This window comes from Perca flavescens, chromosome 7 (assembly GCF_004354835.1).
Source record: "Perca flavescens isolate YP-PL-M2 chromosome 7, PFLA_1.0, whole genome shotgun sequence".
NCBI lineage: Eukaryota > Metazoa > Chordata > Actinopteri > Perciformes > Percidae > Perca > Perca flavescens.
In genome coordinates this window covers 38,843,750-38,849,434 of record NC_041337.1, presented here as the reverse complement: position 1 = coordinate 38,849,434, position 5,685 = coordinate 38,843,750, and positions in this window count along the sequence as shown.

The window sequence follows — 5,685 nt, the reverse complement described above, 5'->3', positions numbered from 1 at the left end:
TTAGCCACCTAGTAATTAATACACTCAAAGGTGCATGCAAAAAAAAAAAAATATACATCTAAATGAATGTTGTTGCTAATCATTAACTTACTCCAGACTGAACAACAGAAAAATTAATACCTTCAGCATTTAGTATACCGAAAATAATTCATTTTCACCTGTTTTTTTTTTTTACTTCATGTACATGAAGTGGCATTTAAAGGGATAAAATTCTAAATATGAATGATTTATTGGTAGTTATGATCAGGACTGAAGTCAGTTAAAATATTTAACTATAATATTAATATAAAGTATTTTTTAAAAGATTATTTCCTTTCGGTATTCGGGGAAAGAGAGGGGGGAATAAGATGCAGGAAAGCCCCACTGGCTGGAATCATACCCACGACCTTCCTGTCAAGGACCAAGCCTCCACACATGGGGGCACGTCCTACCACTAGGCCCCCCCACGCAACTATATCTTTAAAGCAGCTGATTGAAAGGAGACATTTTAGTCCTCTTAGGTAACAAGAGGAACATGTTTAAAGTGAGGCCCAGGTGTTAATGTGCTGTATAACTAAACATGACTTAAACATAAGATAATAATTTAACTAATGTGTGTCATCATATTGTTCTGATAAGAGTTCTGTAGCCAAAAGGATATATAGATGTGCAATAACAGACAATAAACAACCTAATAAACACTCACCTGATGCAGCCATGATGAGCAGAAGAAGTTTGTTCATGTTGTCTGCTCTCCGTCCTCCTCACTTCAGACAGGTCGCTGCTAATTTAACTCATTGTTCAGGATGATTTGATTTCATGGAAATCAGAGGAAACAGTTATTTGCATGTTAGGTAAGAGCACATGTTCCCAAAAACATTTTTGATGTCATTCTGTTTAGGCGGTTGGTCGGACCTTGAAATTAGGAATTTAATACTTACCTCACCGCTGTGTACGTTGTTTTTGCTGAGGTCATGTAAAAAAATCTTTTAAGTACTACTGACATTGTTTCCAACTTTGTTGTATGCACATTGGACGCAACATGTCCTTACAAACTCTTACTTTTTTAAACCGGCAAATAAGCAGGATTACTAATCATAACGTTTCCTTGACAACCAAAGTATATAATGACCAAAGATTCGAGAGCGGAGCCAAAAGAATCTTTGTCAGTGACCAGGAAGCTGCATTCTTGAGAATTAATCTTTGCTTTAATCATTAAACCTGTTGTGTATATTAAGATTTTGTACAGATGAACTTGCTCTTGTACAGCAGATTACGATGGGCTAGCCTCAATATCAGTGGTGAGATGTAGAGTTTTGTTTTGCTATTCTAACCCATCAACACAATGTAACAACACGCAATGTATGCAACACATCTTATAAGTATCAAACAGCTCCTGCTAGTAATACTGAGGTAAAAATTACTTTTTTGAACATCAAAAAGTAACGTTACCTGAAAACAGCGTGTAGTTTCTTTTTAGCATCTCACATCACACTTTCAGTCACTATGACTACGGTCAGAAACATTGTGCCAAAATATGAACAATAACGTCGCTGTCAACTGGCTTATCTGCTAACGTTAGCTACCGACCGTTAGCTTGAAACCATCCAGCAAATAGACAGTAGCGTAGGGTGCCATTACATGAAACCAGTGATTTAACATCACTGCTCATTTTACACACTGTTTAACAACAAACTGCTGAGTGAACATTACTAGCTACGTTTTTCATGTTGGTTTTGAGCGGTATGCACCCCCACTAACCTGGAAACGGTTTTAAAACAGTAACGTTAATGCAGCGTGTCGGAGGAATACAGCGTCTCCTGCAGCAGGGAGGCACAGGCAGAGAGACCGTCACCGCAGTGTTCACTAACGTTAGCTTCTTGTCTCATCTGGGGTCTGATTAACAGTAAATTCATCAAAGTCAGTGTCCACAATGCTTTTTTCCAATAAACTGTAGCTGTCATATTTCACGGGACCTGCGTGAGTGCGGATTTCACTTGTTTGTCACTTTGCCTAAGATTGAGTGACAAACGTGTGATGACGTCCTGTCACTGTTCCAGAGAGAGCGGATGACAGCTCGCTTGAGTTCAGTAGAGCACAAGGCTCTGCAGAGTTGTGTAATTACAACTTTATGACTTTTCATAAACAGCTGAAGGAGCGGCAGTGTGCGGTGTATACATAGTGGAAACCCTGTTTTGCGTCTGCCCTATTTCTGATACCGTGGCGGCAGAAATTTTAAAATCAACATAGAGACATATTGGCATATGTCAGACTGACTATGTCAGACTGACTAGCCGGTCGCCAATTCTGGTCACCAGCCGGTCAATCGGTGCGTATCTAATTTTTTCAAATTCTACATGATAGAGGTCAGTCTGTCTATCAGGGTTTGTATATGTATGTGAGAGGAAGATTGATGCAGATGAGCTTTATTGAGATGTAGCCTAGCCTACAAGTTACTATGAAAGAGAACAAACTCACTTGTGACCTATATGTATAAATATACAGTATAATATCACAAAAACAGATAAGAGAACTATACACCCTGGGATTCCAGTGCCTGAAACAGGCAATGGTAGTATTTTTGGGCGAATACAACAATGTCCAGACAGTAGTTTGAAAGTAGAAACCTGATGAAATCTGAGCAAGCGGTGGGTGTTCTCTGTAATTCATACCCCTGGCTGCACCCCAAACACCTCCTATTCCCAAAGCGTCACCCAGCCAATCAGAATTAAGGTTGTATGCTATCCCATGTAACACATGAATAATTAAATTTAGCCGAGAAGATATGACTGAACACCGTGATGTCCTGAAACTTTGAGAGCATTTACAGTTGAGTTTAGCCAACAACAAGGTGAGCGCCATGCAGCGACAACACTTAAGTTTAGACACCAAAATGACTAGTTAAGATTAGAAAAAAGGTGGTGGTTTGGATTAAAACAGCGAAGGGTGAAAGTCTTCTGAGACATGAACACTCGTTTCGTGCTAGCGTTTACATCATTAATACCCAGTTAAGCAGCTTGCACCCCTCAGATGTGTTAGTTCACCCTGTACACTAATGAATGTAAATGCAGCATTGCTTACATTTACATTACAACTATGATAGTGCAGTGTGTGAGACTTTTTTTTCAATTTCCAAAAAAGCTTCCTCCACAGCGCTGCGGAGGAAGGTCTGACTAGTCCACACAGCATTCCAGTTGTTTAGTCCACAAATAGCAGGTTATAAACCTGTAGAAATAGAAAGGCTATGGTGTAAACAACAATATTAGCCACATACCTAATATACCATGTTCTGAATAATATACAAATATACATATATAGAATATAAATTTTAATCTAGGCAGTACTTAATATTATAAATATTATAATTGTGTTTAAACTCAATGACTAAACAAAAGCACATATATCTAAACACAAAAATGCACATCAATATCAATGTTACACATTAAACCAGTAACCCAAACCCACAGAGGTGTATGTTGGTCTAAAGTGAAAACAGTGAGTGTAGTTTTAGATAGCGACGCTGTGCACAGCAATCCATTACTAATGTAAATCAATTGACTACATTTCCCATCCAGCACCGCAACCAGGAAGTAGCTTGTGTGACAGTGAGATGCACCAATTTCAAACATTTACTGGAATATAGTCACGGATACTATCGAGTCGACAGCGTTAAACATCAGACTGCAAATAAGGTTTTATCAGCGTGACCAACGTAACAGTTATCAAGCATACAAATCGCGCACATATACATCGGCAGCACAGCAGTAGCGCAACAGACAAACAAACTTAAACCGCAGCTCAATGTAGCGAAACAGCAGCTTACCGGTGGCGCATCTCTCCTGACGAGACAACATGTCAGAACTAGTACTTGACTGGCCCGTACTTCAATCAGGTAAGTCCCTCCCACCTATTAACCTGCGTTACATCGCTGTTGAACACCTGTGACGTAATGAACGCTACACCTACAATATATCTAATCCCCATGTTCAGGTACAGCAGTAGCCTCCTTTATCTCTGAAAGTGTTGTCAGTAATACTCTGTACTGTTTTATAATTACTAGTTTGTGTAATGTGGGGTTTCTGTAGCCAGTGACATTTCATTATTTGTATTTTATTTTCAATGCAGATGTAATGGCATTTTTAGTTTTTATTTGAAGGCTGAGGCTTCATTAATAAACACAACCCCAATTATCATCATTGGTTTTGAGATGTTACTTTCTGTGAATACCTTATCTTTGAAAGGCTACAGTATTGTGGCGCATGGCTAGTGGCGAATGGCCGGATGATGGGCCCATTTGGGAGAAAGTCCAGGGCTGTTTTTTAGCCCCAGTCCGTCCCTGACTGCTGATTACCCTTACTGCACATATTATGTACACTATTATGTGTCGTTCAAAGGCAGTGTCCAGTTTTGTTGGCTGTGTTCATGCTACAAGTGTCTCCATGCTACAAGTGTCTCCATGCTACAAGTGTCTCCATGCTACAAGTGTCTCCATGCTACGAGTGCTTCCATTCTACGAGTGCATCCATGCTACGAGTGTCTCCAAGCTACGAGTGCATCCATGCTACGAGTGTCTCCAAGCTACGAGTGTGTCCATGCTATGAGTGTGTCCATGCAGAGTAGTACCAGTCTGTGTACTGTATGTTTGTTTGTGTGTATGCTCTATGTTGTGTTGTATTTCCTAACAGCAGATACTGGATGTGTCCAAGACTAATTTCCTTAGGATCAATAAAGTCAATCTTATTTTATTTTGTTAAATTGAGCAAGTACATTTTCTGGATTATAATTAAATACTTTTATTAAAGTAACATCAATGCAGGACTTTATCTTGTATTAATGTAGTTTGTCCATGTATAACAACATCCATGTCCTACAGAGAGAAGAGCTGTATTGTGCCACATTTAGTCACTAGTACATTTCCAGAGAAGGATCTGAATACTTCCTCCAACGCTGCTTTGACTTTCTATGCAAACACAGAATGATTTGAATGTTGTAACAAACTCCTGAGAGGAACTGCTGCAAGCAGCGTGAAGATCTACTTTAGGGGTCAACTCATTATCAGCCTAGCCAATCGGGGCAGATAATTGTCAATTTGCTGACAGCGGGACTCAGAGCAGATAAGAGGCAGAAAATGGATGGATACAACTAGATGTGATGCAAACACGAATGCATCTATAATTATAATTCAATAATATAATATATGGCAGAATCATTGATCAAACTTTCTACTACTCGTTGCCTTCTTTAGTTGGATTGGTTAGAGTTAGGGTAAGAATACCAGGGTTAGCCAATCACAGGCAGAGAAAGGCAGAGTAGGGCGGGACATTTGCTTACTCGTCAGCACACCAGACAACGCATGCGCACATTGTTCACTTCCTGACAGCTAACACACCACCAGCAGAAACTCACCTGTTCCTGTGTGTCTCCTTCTCTTCTTTGTGTGTTTTCTGTGTTTTGTGTAACCGTGTTGGCCCGTGGCTCGCTCCCGGGTCTCCTCGTGTCTCTCCATGCGCGCTCCCGTGTGCGTGGCGCTGTTTGTTTGGCTGCTGAGCGATGCGGCGGCGCGTCAGTTCACTGAGGAGGAGATGGCTGCAGTCAGGTAACACAGAAACACACCTGAGAATAACACAGAGCCTTTACTGCAGTAATACTACTAACACACACTGTGATAATAATCCACTACAAGTTAAAGTCCTGCATTCAGACCTT